At 31.6% G+C, this 16,794-nt stretch overlaps 1 protein-coding gene across 3 annotated transcripts in view; it reads right to left on the bottom strand.

Annotated features, from left to right (window-relative positions):
- Nucleotides 1–16,794, bottom strand: part of LOC145315635 (polyamine-transporting ATPase 13A3-like) — a 76,713-nt gene that overhangs the window by 56,619 nt on the left and 3,300 nt on the right. The window contains exons 1-2 of one of the 3 annotated variants that reach the window (XM_080155624.1): nucleotides 9,306–9,571; nucleotides 2,605–2,751 (exon numbers count right to left, since the gene is read on the bottom strand). The gene's annotated coding sequence lies outside the window, so the exon portion shown is untranslated. Of the gene's footprint in view, nucleotides 1–2,604; nucleotides 2,752–9,305; nucleotides 9,572–16,794 lie in introns of those variants that run through there. The other 2 variants (XM_080155625.1, XM_080155623.1) reach the window with 2 other exon arrangements.

Here is a 16,794-nt window from a genome sequence, read left to right as displayed (position 1 = left end):
AGGTGCTTTTAATGAATCATGATTGTTTGGTTCAAACTTTTTAAAATAATAATTTTAATCTTAAGCTAATTTTTTATCAACATAATTTTCCTTCATTGTCTTATCCCTTCAGATCCCTGATTTAATTATGTGCGTATATAAATCCTTTTAAAAATATCCTATACTAATGTACTAATCATTCATAATTCATAATAAATGTTTTTCATTTAGGTTTTTGCGAATTAAAATTCAATTGCTCTAAAAACATGAAATGATATTAAAAAGTATTATTTTATGTAGTACAGGGATCAAAGGGATAAGACAATCGACGGAAACAAATTTGTAAAAGTTTGGACACTTCTGGTGAGTGCCTTCCAATCAATATTTAATAAAAGTACATTATACTAGAATCTAAAGTTTTATAACAACGTTTTCTTATTTGTTGATTCAAAAACTTATATTGAATTGTGGTTGTTCAGTTTCCACAACCAAAACCTTTATCACTTTTACAATCTTCTAAAACGGTAATTTTGTTTAACATCATTGGGGTTGTACATAAATTTATTGTCCATTGTCTTATACCTTAGGATCCATGCATCTACCACAGTGCCTTCGAAGGTGCTTTGACTTTAGTGTCAAAACCTAAATTGGGACATAGTGCATTTCATTACCCTAGGTTAGGTAACTTCATTTCACTTTTCAATAAAATCTAAAATGCAGCGGTTTTTGAGAAAATTAGGTTTAAAAATTTCAAGTTCAATTTTCACCCACTAGGAGTTACCGCATAATCATGACAAGAAAAGCAAAGATTATTTATTTAAAATTTTGAAGAACTTTGCTTTTATAAAGTCAGTCATAAAACCTCTCTATATATAATTTATTAAAAGCTGAATTTTCCTGACCTTAGCAAAGCAATTGATAAAAATGGCTATTAATTAACTCACTTCAGGAGTGGTTTTATGAAGAACTTTATAAAAGCAAAGTTGTTCAAAATTGTAAATAAGTAATCTTCGCTTTTCTTGTCATGATTATGCGGTAACTCCTAGTGGGTGAAAATTGAACTTGAAATTTTCAAATTTAATTTTCTGAAAAACCGCTGCATTTTAAATTTTATTGAAAAGTGAAATGAAGTTACCTAACCTAGGGTAATGAAATGAACTATGTCCCAATTTAGGTTCTGACACAAAAGTCAAAACACTTTCATTTGCACTGCGCTACAAGTATTTCTTTTGACTATTACAGTTTTTTCAAGTTTAAAAAAGACAAGAGTCATTGCACCCTCTGTTTTAAATATTGTTATGCTATTTCCTATGATTAATATACATATTCATTATTGTCCTTAAACACGAACAATAAAATCCCAAATAGGATCAAATAGAATGTTTGTCTGTCTGTCTGTGTGTGTGTCTGAACAAAAAGATCTCGCTAACTGGTGGACAGAACTGATAAAGCTCTTGTAAGTAAAAAAAAAAAAACTTCATTCTTTCAAGATAAATCGGCCCTAGTAAAATACCCCTCCCTCCCCCTCACAAAAGAAGAGTAGCCGCTAGTAAAGTTCTATTTAATTCATGATTGTTTAATGAGAAAAGACAAACAGTCTAAATTTAATAGTGGCTATGCTACTCTAGAAGGAAAACGTGAGTGGCCGTACTTTCCCTATTAGTGAAAGCTAACCAGGGAGGAAGGTGCCATTGGACTCAAAATTATTCAAGTCCCCAAAGTTTTATAAAATACATTTACTTAGTCTTAGCTTACATACTTCGGATAGTTTTATTCAATTTAAATTGGGTTGTACAATCTAGCTGTGTCCAATCTTTTCCGCCAATTATTTGACTCTAAAGAGATTGAATTTGTACATAAATTTCATTGCCTTATATCTTTAAATCCCTGCTATTATTGACATTTCTTAGCGAAATTATAAGGATATTAGTTATTTATCGCATTTTATTGTAGACAGCTTTTCACGGATATTAGAATGAAAAAATTGTTAGATTCAAATTAGATTTGTTAGCCCCGAAAGCCAAAGGCCCGGGCTAACAAAACTGGTATCAATTTTATGATTTTTATTAATATTCGTGGAAAAAAATGGGGGGAAAGGATGGTCGACCCCGCCTTAAAAAAATCCACCAACCCCCCAGAATTTAAATTTTTTTTATTAAATCTAAAATAAATCCCATCTCCTTGGTGCCTCTATAGGCCTCTAGAAGTGTAGCCGCTAGTAAATTAAAAAAAGATAAAAAAAATTTGGTTAAGCAATATCCTTTTATCCGTGTATATTTCTAATTTGACCCACTCAAGGTCATTGAAAATGCAGTATACTTTCTATCAATTAGGAGAAATATTTCAATAATTTCAAATACAAAATAAAGAAAAATAACACTAAAGTTTAATAAATATTTGGTTTAAAAATCTCTTTAAAACATTTATTAAATAAAACTTTTAATAAAATATTTGTAAAACTCGAGAAAAAAACATATGCACATGAAAAAAAAACAGTTATAAACCTTCCCTGTACCTATGAGAAGCTTCACTATTAAGAAGAACCATTTTGGTTCAGCGGTTAGCGGGATCTTAAGCTACAAACACACATAAACAATCATTATGATACTTTTAAATAATGATTACCTGAAACTATTTTTCTGAACAAAACTTGTTAAAAGTCCCGAGAAGAAAGTTTTCTCCGATAAAAGGATCGAGAAGAAAGTTTTCTCCGATAAAAGGATCGAGAAGAAAGTTTTCTCCCCTCCTTTCTGGACAGCGGCACTAGCAACACTAAATTAAATAACTTAGTAATTATCAAATCATTATTAGCTTTTATTGCTAAGAGATAAAAATAATAAAAATATTTCTAAAGAGCGAAACTTTTCTACGAATATATAAGGTCCGTACGTCCGAAACGGATTGCATTGCTCATAAATTCTGATTATTAGAATAGTCCGATAGATTTCAAACTTTGGATGATACTTTGGATGAAGCAATAAGGTATAATTTAGATAAGGGTTGGGCTGGATACTTTTTTTGGCCGGATGATGGATATCCGGCCGATTTCTAATGCCGGATATCCGGTATTCGAACGGATATTGAAAATGGCCCGATATCCGGCAAATTACCGGATATCCGGCCGGATAACTGGATATCCGGCATTAGACATCAGCTGAATATCCGGTATCAGGATAGTTTCAATATCCGGTATCCGGCTGGATATTGAAAATGGTCGGATATCTAGCCTAATCCTAATTTATATAGCATAGCAAATCAAATTCATTTGAATAGTGTAGTGATTCCTAGGACTGCAAGGTAAAATCTTTTCAGTAAAGAATCTCTATAATTAAAAAATAATAGAAATATTTATGCTTTGGAAGGAGAGTGGCTACTCTTGTCACAATGGCCACTTTGTTTGTCCGTTTGTCCAGAAAAATATAAATAAAAACAAGAGAACTCAATTTAAAAAATAGTTTTAGCACTGAAAATTGGCATGCCAGTTGCTTTTAAGAGATTCGATGTTGAACTGTGAAGAAACGGCGGGGGAACCGCCGCAATTGACGAAAACTGCCGTTTCCTGCCGTAATTTTTTATTATCTTTTCTTGCAAAATTAAAAAATTTTTACAAGTGTCAAGTGAAAATATAAAAAAAAATAAGTTGTCTCAGATGATTTAAAATTGTCTAATTTGGCGAGAAAGGCAAAACATTTTAGACGTGAAACGGCGGTTTTTGGCGATAGGGGCGGTTATACCACAGTTTCTTCACATTTCCACATTGTTCCTCTTTAAAGCGACTACTATTTTAAATTTCAGTGCTGTAACTCTTTGTCTAAGTTGAGTTCCTTTGACTTTTAGTTTTGGTTTTAAAAAGTGTCACACCCGCCCGCTTACTTTATAATGCTTCTAGCCGGAGGTGCTTATGGTAGTCCCACTTAAATATTTCAATCTTTTCTGTACTGTTTTTATTGTTGTTATGTTGTTATTGCTGCGCTTCTTATGGACATAATTATATTCTTATTGTTTTTATACCTAATAAAAATAAAATTTAATAAATAAAGTTGGTATATAATAACAAGGATGATAAAAATCCACAAGTAGAATATATGACAGAAATTAAATTTTGAAATTTCTAACATCAGCCTTGTAAATTAAATCATCCCTATAGAAATAATATAATAAATGGCTAAAATAACGATTCCCCCCCTTTCACCTCCTTTACCCCATCCCTTCACCTCCTACAGTTTGAACGAACTGACCAATAAATTACAAGTGAAATAGCAATCAAAACTGAAACTTTTAGCTGGCTAAAATAACCCTATCCCCTTCCCTCCTACTGGATAAACGAACTGACCAATAAGTGATGTTCATGATAGTAACCTAAATTGACGACATTTTTCCCCTGTCATAATATCCACGTATATTCTTTATCCATTGGAAAACCCTAGTTAAAGAGTAGCTGCGCTACTAATATCAATAGGAAGATAAGAAAATAATAACCCGGACAGAAGCAGTGCAAATTTTTATTGTGTTCTTTGACCCCCACCAGACAACCCACACTTATTGTTTTGAAAAAAAGAAAAGGACAAAAAGATAATTGAACTGGGTGTTTAGGGTTGCCGCGATTTTTTTTGAAGATGTCGGAGGAGAGTTGTTTAACATGCTAGTCAATTGGAGATAAATTAATGTTCAATCCAGAATATTCAATAATAATCTCAGATTTGGAAGGGAGAGAAAAATAGAATATAAATTCATCTCCACAAATAGCTAGATATATAACTCCTATTTTAATTTAATTGAAAAGTTTATAAGGTTAAATTTTTTTATAATTAGCTGTTTTAAAGGTTAGTTTTTTTTATTCAGAGATCTTAGGTACGTGATAAGATTCTGCTTACATGAACCAACCAATTAGCATTTCATAAAAGTGCCCAAAAGTTTGAATGAAGTTTGATTGGTTGGTTTAAAACTTGTAATGTTCTAACTTTTTAACAAACAACTTTAATCTACATAAGGGGGTAATTTTGTTTATCATCAATTTATCGTCCATTGTCATGTCCCTTGAGAACTGTATAAAATAATTTGATAAAAAAAAATTATTTTATCAATAGCAAGGTTGCGTGATTTATTTAAACCTTTTAGTGGTAAATTAATAAATTCCTGGATCTTTAGGGATACGGCAATGGATAATAAATCGAGGAACATCCAGAATTATATGATATATCAAAACCATTATGCAGATTAAAATTAAGGGTTGGAAAGTTTGGACATTATACAGGGTCTTTTTAAAAAACTCAATTATGCATAGAAAATAAAACAATTATGTAAAATGCTATATATATATTTGTATACCTATTACGAGACATTTATTTTTCAAATATTTAAAAATTACCGAAATTTAGACCGAAAGAGGATAACGCCCAAAATTCAATAAAAGTACCCAAAGTTTTTAAGCCAACAAATAAGATAAAGTGAAAATGGCACAAATCAGCACAGGCCTAATTCTTATATATTGCCATTATCTTTTTAAATAAATAAATAGGTACAACAAATTATCAACAAGGATGACAACATCCTTAAGTAGCGAAACACAAAAAACATCCATAAATGCACAAACAAAATAAATGAGTTATAAAGCAGATATTTAGTAATCAATGCAAAAAAAAGAGTATTAAAAAAAATCAACGAAAATCACTAAGTCTTTTAAATAAAGTAAGTTTTTATGGCTTTTTATAAGCATGATCCATAGGAATCTTCGCTGAAAATTCCATATGTCTTTCTTAAATACCACCCGATAAAATCAAACTACCTTTATAGCATTACATACTGACTGAAGGACGGACAGACAAATTCTAGAGTAGCTTCGCAACTAATAAAAGACCTTTACATCTTATTTACATCAGCAATAACAATATATATTGTATAATTATATATATAAACAATAATTGCAACTTTAACCCTCAGCCAGTCAAGTTGCTTTTTCAAACAAGGAGAACATCCAGGGCTCGGCAGCCGCGCGTCAGCCGCCCGAAAACCTCAGAGAAATCAACCTTTTACCATTTTAAAAAGCAGCTGGAAGTCTAAACCTAACCAAACGGGTTTAAATTTGAGGCTTTGTCGCGGCTGCCGAGCAAGAATGACAACAACCAAAAGTCGAAGCTCTACAAAAACGACAAACTTATTTTTGTTTCTCGTAAAAATTTCTCTTATTTTTTCACTTGTGATTTTTTAATAGTGATATGTTTGAAAGTGTCAAGTGAAAATATAAGGAGAATCTTATGAAGAAAATAAAAAACTTTGTTTTGGATGAATCAAGATTGTCTTAATTGGCGAGATAATTTAACCAATATTTCGGCATTATCCTTTAAGATCCATGGCAATTAAAACAAAACATCTACTTTACTTTGTAGCAAATGGAAAATTTTTAATTTTTAATTATTTTTTTAAGTAGGTGGATTTGTGAGGGATTCTGAGGTTTATAAAGTAAAATTGCATATTTGAATTGTAAAAAAATGCAATAAAAATAACTGCAATTTATTTTATGCAAGTTATATCTAATTATGCAGTTATAAACTCGTATTAACAACTTTGGTGACTTTTATTAATTTTTGCTTGGTTAGTGAATTTAGTTGAGTGACCTAATGTTTCAACTACAAATTGTAATCTACAAAAGGAATAATTTTGTGTATCATCATTGTGGAAATACATCTATTAAGATCCCTGGCTTGCTATGCAAAAATAATTTTTTAATTGTTGATTAACATTTTTACTAAGCGTGATGTTTATTTGCATAAAAGATAAAAATTGTATTGAAAATAACAACAAGGATAACAAGTACAAAAAAACGGATTGGTAAACGGACAAAGTGAGTTATAGAGCAAACAAGGATGACAACATCCATAAAAGCGAAGCACTGAAACGGTAGGACAAACGGACATTAACACTTGTACAGTGTCAGAACTGAATAATCATAATATAAATGTATAAGAGTCAAAGCAAAATTGTAAGTAAAGTTGAAAAACTGCTTGATTCAGGATAATGTTTATGGACATACTAACATTTTTAGGACTTGATTATAGAGTTGCTTCGCTGATTATATTATACTTTGTTGTCCCAGGAATCAATATACCAAAAATCAGATCAATCGGATGATTAGATCACATAAAAATTTGTTGTTAAAAAAGTAAAAAAATCAACATGTTTAAAATGGACGTACGGACATTTTAGTGATGATTAAAGAGTTGCTACGCTTTCTAAATCGTACCAAACTATTAAAGGAATCACCATGCAAAATTTGAAATCGATAGGACAATTCTAACATGCCTAAATTAACGAAAAAAGCTATCCGTTACGGACGTACGGACGCACGGACGGACGGACGGACGTACGGACGCACGGACGGACGGACGGACGGACGGACGCACGGACGGACGGACGGACGCACGGACGGACGGACGTACGGACGGACGGACCTACCCTAATTATAGAAAAGCTTCGCTTTTAAAAAAGAGAGAAAAAGGTGAATATACATAGAAATCAAATATAACTAAAGTATTGAAGAAAGTTTAGGGGAGGGGGGGGGGGGGAGGGGTAGATTGACATGTTTAGCACCGATCTTCCCCCCCGCCTCCTTATTTGAAACAAATTAAAAATAATTAATTTATAACTAAAGAGATTTTAATTGAACAAAATAATTCCATTAAAAAAATAAGACGCCCGCAAATCGAACAAATAGACTGACGAACGGACATGTTTTAGAGTAACGTCGCAATGGATAAAAAATAATAGACAGGGAAAAATTTGTCGTCAATTTAGGTTGCTAATATTCATTTATTGGCAAGTTCGTATATATACATTAGGAAAGCAGGGGATGGGGTAAAGAAGGTTGATGGGGGATTTAATTATTTTAGTCAGCTTCGAGTATCACTTTTTTACATTTAAACCTGGTGCAACATCCAAGCATTTATATAATTCAGGGTACATTTTGAACGCATTTAGGCAACTAATAGATTAATTAACTTAGATGGACAATCAAACACAAAAATCCGTCCAACTTAAAAAATAATTTCTAGCAGACGAAGATATTTAGGTATATATTGTGTCACATATGATTCAGTCCAGGGAGGGAAAGGACATTTGGCTGTCTATTACACTAGTTTCCAAAGTTTTAACAACTTTGGAAACTTTTATCGAATTTTTATTGGTTGGTTCTTTAAGTTCAGTGTCTAAACGATTTAACCCAAATTTGTAATTCACAATAGTAATAATTTTGCTTATAATAGTTTGTAATATACATTAATTTATCGGCCATTGTCTTATCCCTTTAGATCCCTGGCTTTAATCTGATATTTGTGTTCCTATTGGTCCAAAACAGAGGTGGTTCATCTAGTCTTTCTATATTTATTGGGCACCTGACGCAAATTCTTGTTATCCATTTTTGTTGAAACATGTTTTTTGTGATTACCCGACCAGTATTTCAACAAAATGGATATATTATTACTTGGATGTGGCACAAGATTTTCATGTACTTTCATAAAGTAATACTCCTAGCTGGCTTAAATAACGATAACCCCCATCCCCTCCACTTCTACTGGATGAATAAACTAACCAATAAAAAAGTTTTCTCCTGTCAATATATCCACGTATATTCTATATCCATTTTCAATTAATCTTGAAAAACTAAACAAAACACAAGTCAGGGATCTTAAGGGATAAGACAATTAATGATGTGTATCCTCAATTAAAATAAACAAAATTACCCCTGATCTAGATCAAAATCATTTTTAGTTTAAAGTTTGAACACTGCTATTTTGAATCAATAATTCAATATTAAATAGAAGTACCCAAAGTTTTAGAAAATAAGTTTCTAAAACCTTGGGTACTGGAATAATTTAGAGTTCAATGTCCCCTCAAGGTAAGTTATCATTTTGGCCATAGCAACCTTTTCAAACATTTTGTATATTTTAGGTATTTCAATTCTAAATTAAATCCTTAAAATAATTTATCTGCCTTCCCCTTTACCCAAAAATGCTCTCTACTAAACATCAATACATTTGAGCAAGTTGTCAAATTGAGGTCAGTTGAATTTTAATTGCCAAATGTATACACAGTTTTCTCGGTGTTTCCTCATCCTACCTCAATATTTATTACTAGCTAAAAGACTTGAAAATTCCAAAAAAATTATTTATACATTATATGTAACAAATAAGTAAATAACAAAAAAAGAAATCTATTTCTTGATAAGTAATATATACAACTCTGAATAGCTGAATTGTTTAAATACAAACGAACATACATCCATTCTTCCCTAGGTATAGAGAAGCTTCGCTAATAAAAAAATACTTTCTTACCATTTTTAAAAACTTATAATTGATCACGAACTTTTTAAATGATTTTCCTCATAAAAAAAACTTTATTTTCACATTTTCTGTAATTATTATATAGCAATGCAAAGGTTATAAACAAACTAAACTTTATTTTTTATTAAAATCACTTACAGTTTTAATTTAATTCACCTGTTATAGTTTAACATTAATAGTACTTTATAACATTTATTTGTGTATATAAAAGTAAGGTGGAGTGTGTATGTGTGTGTGTGTTAGCTATTGAAAGTTTTAGCAACTACTATTTATGTATTAGAGTGAACAAATTGTTGAAGCGAGCTTACTACACACGCACAGACAGACAGACGGACAGACAGACAGACGGACGCACAACCATAATCATACCAAAATATTTAAGAGATAAAGTTTTAGATAAATGTTGCAAAAATGTGCTTTAGTTTTATATCATTGTAATTTAAATATCCAATCTTATTTTATAAAATAGTAAGGGGGGGGGGGGGAAGTTTGTACAGTTATAGGAAATGAATATTCAGTATCAAATTTATATTTTAGTTTTATATCATTGTAATTTAAATATCCAATCTTATTTTATAAAGTAGTAATTAATTTTGCATGAAGCTTATAATTTCAATAACTTCTTCTCCATCTGATTGAAGCTTTTCACAGGTCATGGGAAGGTTTTAAGCTATGTAACTTTATCTATTTAGGTCTTCATGTGGTTTTATCCTATATTTCAGTCTAATACAGAGCCCCTAGTTTTATAGAATATGCCCCAAATTATTTGATTAACGTCACAAATTTTAGAGAAGTTTACTAATTGCCCAGAGAAACGGATAAAATTAATGCTCTTTAATCTTAGGTTTTTTTTATTTTAATATTCGTGGAAAATTATCTGTGAAACGATGCTATACATGATTTTTCACTATGTATGAGAGTTATAATCCAGGGGATATAAATCGGTTTCGAAGCCATATTGGAAAAAAATTCGTTTGTTATTTACATTTTCCTTTTTCCCACTTATTAAATCACAACCAAATAGCCCAGGACACACACATAAACACACATGCACAAACATACACACACACACACACACACACATGCACAAACATACACACACACACACACACATACACACAGAAAACACAAAAAGGAAAACTATTCATATAAATCAAATTTTTATGCTAAAACCTTTCAATAAGTATGTATTGATTTCTTAATACAATTTTTTATTTTTAAATATTTAAAAAGCATTTTTTTTCGTTTGAAAACAACTATATTGTGCTCATAAGTAGCGCAACAATAACAACGTTGAACAATAGATTAATATACAGTAAAATGTAAAGTATATTTCAGTTACTTATACCTATTTTAGGTATAAGAAAATTAGTAATTTGGCGCAACTAACTTTTAATTACAAACATACGTACGGAAATATCCTAGTTTCAGATCAGCTGCACTGCTAAAAAAAATCTATTCATTTGTGTAAAAAAAATGCAATAAAGCATTTTTGTTGTCAGGTGCAATTTGCAGTCCCCAAAATAGGCCTCTTAATTTGCAGCCCCCCCAAAATAGCCTTTCAATTTGCTGTCCCCAAAATAGCCTTTCAATTTGCAGTCCCCAAAATAGGCCTTTCAATTTGCAGCCCCCAAAATAGGCCTTTCAACAGTAGCAGCCCCCAAAATAGGCCTTTTAAAAGTAAACTCAGTATTAAGGGATAAGACAATGGAAATAAAATATTATTAATGTGTAATGTCTCCCAATTATAAACATAATTGTCCTTTTTGTTGATGTTATTTTTTTAACAAAAAAAAATGATAAAATAGGTAAAATACCAAAAAAAGATAATAGACAAGAAATCAAAAAATAAAATGATAATTAAAGTTGAATTTAAAATGTAACATAATTTTAAAACCTTATTTGCTTGAATAATACTTTTACTACTCATAGGGACGTGCATACTTTGATAGATAATCGAGGCAATATAACCCCACCCCCTCCCTCATCCATAACACCCAAAGTTTTTAAAAGATATCACAATCTACTAATGTCATCAACTCTAACTTCAAAAACTTTAGTCCGTCACCTCCCCCCCTCCCCCTAACAAAGCCCCCAAAAAGTACTGTGCACGCCCCTAGCTACACAAAATGTATATGTACACTTAAACGGTACGAACCCTTTACATGACAAAACAGAATTTCATGCCTTTTTATTACACGAATAGGTACCTTTTTTGTGAGTCAGGGGTGTCAGATGGTTGCTTTAAATGACCATAAATTACATGTTTTAAATTGCAGAAAATTGTTTTAATGATTTTTTCTCAGAAGGTTTGTTTTCCATTTATCCAATAAAATATCCTAAAACATGAACCAAAAGAATCAAACTCTGATCTAACTGCTTTAGAATGAAGAAAAGAAATGCTAAAATCTTAAATTCTTAGGCAGTAAGTGTAAGCCTTGTAAATGATTGCACTGATTATACCACTATTTTTAGGGAGTATTTATGCTATTTGGCAAAGTAATAACAGTGCATTACCATACCCCCCTTCATAATAAGTATGACATTACCCAATAAAAATTATTATCCCCAAAATAAAAATTAAATGCCATGAGCTAACCACAATCTCTCATCATCTATTCTGGCAAAGTGTTTAGCTGAACATTATGATTCTAAATCTTTAACATTTGACATCAGCTAAATTTGCTGTGAAACAGCAGATTATAAGCTGCTGCAAAAACTGTTGTATAATAGCTTGTAAGTGATAAAAAATCTTGAAAATTCATATTATATCAATCAATATATTACTATTTGGATGTTGTACAAGATTTTAATGTACTCTTTTATGGTAATACTTGAAGCTGGCTAAAAAAATGATACTGCCTATCTATCCTTTAACCCATCCACTCCTCTCTTATTTGATGAAATAACTGACCAATAAGTGAGGTCAATATAAGCAAGCAAAATTGATTAATAAATTTTCCTCTGTCAATATATCCACATATATTTTATATCAAATATTATATTGAAATTGCAAATTCAATTAGAAGGTGTATCCTTCATATTAATATCAATGTTGATAATTAGCAAAAGTGTTTTTTATGGTCTATAAAACATAAAATGATTGATGTACTTTTTATTTAAAATAACAAAAAGTTAATTTTTATATTGTATAAAATTTACTTAATAATAACTAAAATATCATGAAATTATACTGACAATTGTGTGTTTTTCAAAAAAATTAGTGCCCATCTATGTAATGTTTGGGAACTATTTAAAATTCACATAATTAAATTCAATGCATGTCTGTTGAATTATACGCTTTTACATATTACAACAATGCATTGTAAGTATTGTTATTTTAATTATTTTTATAATTTTTTTTTTTACGAAAAGGGTTACAAATTAAGTTGAGCGACCAAAAAAAAGTTAATTTATTTTATCATACATACTATCTTAGCAAATAATATTACCTTAATCATGAGAACAAGCACTCAGAATTAAAAGAAAAAATTAACTAAAGTTCATCGTTGCACTTAGTATTTTAAATACAATGAGGTTCAACAACTTTAGCACAAGATAACCTGGACATTTAATCTTGCTATTCTGTTTCTAAGAGGGGGGGGGGGGGAAGTTCTGACACTTTTGCGTAAACAGTGATTATAGGCTTTGTCTTTGGACTGAGAGGATAGGTTATTAGGGATAAAATCATTCTTATATGATGAATTTCCCCCAGATTTAAGATTTTTTGGATAGGCCTCCAGGTTCCGGAGCTCCAGGCCTCCAGGTATTCTCTGTACAGGTAAAAATTAAAAATAAGATTTAGAAGTTAACTTATAAAACAAAATATACTTCATTTTGATTGTTATTCACATATTTAGGACAGAAAAAACATACATATTTTGTGTTATAAGCTGACATCTAACTCTTAAAAAAAATTTTTTTTTTATTTTTACCTGTAGAGAGACAACCTGGAGGTCTGGAGCTCCGGAACCTGGAGGCCTATCCAAAAAAATCTTAAATCTGGAGGAAATTCATCATATAAGAATGATTTTTTCCCTAATAACCTATCCTCTCAGTCCAAAGACAAAGCCTATAATCACTGTTTATACAAAAGTGTCAGAATTCCCCCCCCCCCCTAAATCCTTTTGTCCTATTTTATCACTCATATTCAGATTATTCTAGTTAACAAATGCACAAAATTAGATAAAACTCTAAATGCAAATATAACATTTTGCATACTAGAAGTGGGGTGTTTACATCCCTCTTAAAATCAATATTAGGAAGGCCTGCATTCCTCCTTCTTTCACACCCTCAAAGTTTACTTCTCCACACACTCCTCAACCCTGTGCACACCACTGCATACCATATCTAAAGACATTGAAAACTGTACTTAATATCACTGTGTCAAATGCAAGACATAAAAAGAAACAGTTGTAAGAATGCCTCAGCTTAAAATCAGGTGCCAAAATAAAACTTTTTTTTTTGTCAAATGCGCAAAATTTTTAACATTCTGGCACCCCTGAGATGACCCTAGGCCTACCATAATAACAACACTGTTATTACAACAAGGATATATTAATACATGGATGTTACGCTAGATTTTCATGTTCTCCTATAAAGTGAAACTCGTAGCTGGCTAAAATAATTATCCCCCCATTTATTCCCTTTACCCCATCCTCCCCCCTCCAACTGGATAAACAAAATGACCAATAAGTGATGTCCATGTTAGCAACCCAAATTGATAACAAAAAAATTTTTTCATGTCATAATATCCACGTATATTCTATATCCATTACAACACTGCTATTACAACAAATAAGGCTATTTCACACCACACACACACACACACACACACACACACACTCACACACACACACATACACAAACAAACACACACACACACACACACACTTAGAAGCCTATTTATCATTTTATTGTCTAACTATTGATTGGATTGGTCCTTAATAAGGATTAATCAGAAAAATGCCTGCTAAACATAACGGCAAAATGATTGAGAACATTGAGGGATATATTAAACAAGTAATAGGATGTGTTTCTGTATGTCTGATATTTATTGCGGCCGGCTGCTACTTTGCGGCTCAGCAATCAAAACGATGGAGAAGGGGCTATAATTTGTTTTAAAATAGGCGACTTTAAACGCTTATTATATAAGGTAATTTGTATTTTGTTTGTTAGTCCTTTAAGATCTTACTAATCTCTAAGCTGGTTAAGTTTTTAATATAAGAGAAGCTTTTTATAGGTCTAAGTAAGATTTTAGGCTATTTTTTTTAAATTGAAAAGATCTCGTCAACAGCAGTTATCTGAAGACAAATATAAAGGGGGGAGGCGGATGTGCCACTTTTTTAAACCAAAACTAAAAGTCAACAAAGGAACTCAACTAAAAAAAGAGTTACAGGTCTGACATTTTGCATGGCAGTTGCTTTATAGGGGTACAATATGGAACTGTGAAGAAACGGCGGCGCAACCGCCGAAAACCGCCGTTTCCCGCCGAATTTTTTTTTGCCTTTTCTCGGCGGTTGCGCCGCCGTTTCTTCACAGTTCCATATTGTACCCCTATAGTTGAGTTCCTTTGACTTTTAGTTTTGGTTTCAAAAAGTGTCACTTTCGCCCCCCCCCCCTTCCCCCTTTATGACACAAGGGGGGGGGGAGGATTTATTGGTCACATGGCCACTGAAATTATTAATTTAAAATCAGATATCTTCAGGGAAGAGACAATGGACATTAATTTTTAAAAACTTGTGTTACAAGCCGACAAACAGGCCTAAATGATAATTGAAAATAAAGTTGAGCGCTGTAAAAAGCTCTTTGAATACCTATAAATGAAAATAAGAAAACATTTTTGTTCCGGTAACTGAATTTCTTTCATTTCTTTAGCAAAAAGAGTGATATTAATTTAGTATTTATTTTATAATTAATATCCCAAGAGGTAATTTAAAAAAAAAATATAAAAAAAATTAAGTATTTCTGGTGATGACATTTATTTTGAAGTAACTGCCTAAAAACAATTTTTTTTTTGGGGGGGGATTTCATTTTTGTGGGGGTTGGGGGTGTCCCACCCCCGAAGAAAATAGCTTAAAATCAACAGAGGACCAATAGGTATATACCCTTAAGATTAGAATCCGATCAGTTCAGTGGTTACCGAGATCTTAAGGGACGGACGGACAGACATCATTCTACTTTGTATTATAGATAAGAAACTAGCGGCATCAAGGGGCTCTGTATTCAACGGGACAGAGGGGCTAGGAAAATAGCTTAAAACCATTTAAAGATTTAAATCTTTAAACAAAATAGCCTAAAACCACCAGAGGACCTATATGAAGCTTAACTAAAATAGAAAAATAGAAGTAGTTATTGATATCTTAAGATTCAGACAAAAAAAAACTTACTACTTTATATAATAAGATTAAACATGATAAATTGATTTACTTCCCAATGATGATAAACAAAAATATCCATTGTGTAGATTTATGAAAAATACAGACAGACGGACAAACTTAACTATATAAAAGTCAGTGTTTTATCATGCGAATATGATAAAACACCCCTCCAAAAAAGAAATCTTACAGCAATGGATATATGATACGTGGATATATTGTCATGGGAAAATTGTCGCCAATTTAGTTTGCTAGGATTGGCCAGTTCGCTCATCCAGTGTGAGGGTAGGGGATAGGGTAAAGGTGGTGGATAAGGGGTATCGTTATTTTAGCCAGCTGCAAGTATCACTTTATCAGAGTACATGAAAATCTGGTGCAACATCCAAGTAATAATCTATCTAATTACCTGACAGTAGACATAGTATGAAATATAATTAAATAACTAGTATAGTCTGGTTTAACTTGCCAGTCTAAGAAAGTTTTTAGTAACCTACCTAGGAGGGGGAGAGTGAACTTTAGACATTAATTACACTGGACCCACAGTTTTCTAACAAAAACTTTGGGTACTTCTATTGAATCTTAAATGGTATATTCAACAAATAATTGTAATATAATTTAGGGGATAATTTTTTGGGATGTTAATTAATTTTTTTTTACAAAGTCATCCCCAATAAACATTTATTTAATAGCGAAACTGTTTTACAAGTAGCTGAGTCCGTTTGTTGGACGGTTCATTTATGTCGATGATATTTGGGAATATTTCAACAAAAATCTACCTTTCCCCTCCCCCATTTCTAAAAAAAATGAAAACCACCAATAAAATAGCCTAAAACCTAACCAGAAAAAATCTTCTATAAAATCTTGAATATGTCTTTACAGTTTCGACCAAGTTTTAAATTACTTTTAGTAAATATAATTTGTTAAGAAGCTTCGGTGCGATGGAAAAAGTTGTTTTGGGTTTTATTCAAGTTTTTGGTCCTTAGTTGCCGATTTAAGATAAGTGATAAGCACTATTATGGGCGTGCGGGAGCGGGGTTATGATAACAATAACACTTACATTAACATTAATATTTGCGACATTGGTACAGGTTATAGGGTAGGGA

This window comes from Acartia tonsa, chromosome 4, assembly GCF_053477335.1.
Source record: "Acartia tonsa isolate MP-2025a chromosome 4, ASM5347733v1, whole genome shotgun sequence".
NCBI lineage: Eukaryota > Metazoa > Arthropoda > Copepoda > Calanoida > Acartiidae > Acartia > Acartia tonsa.
This window is presented reverse-complemented; position numbering and strand designations above follow the sequence as displayed.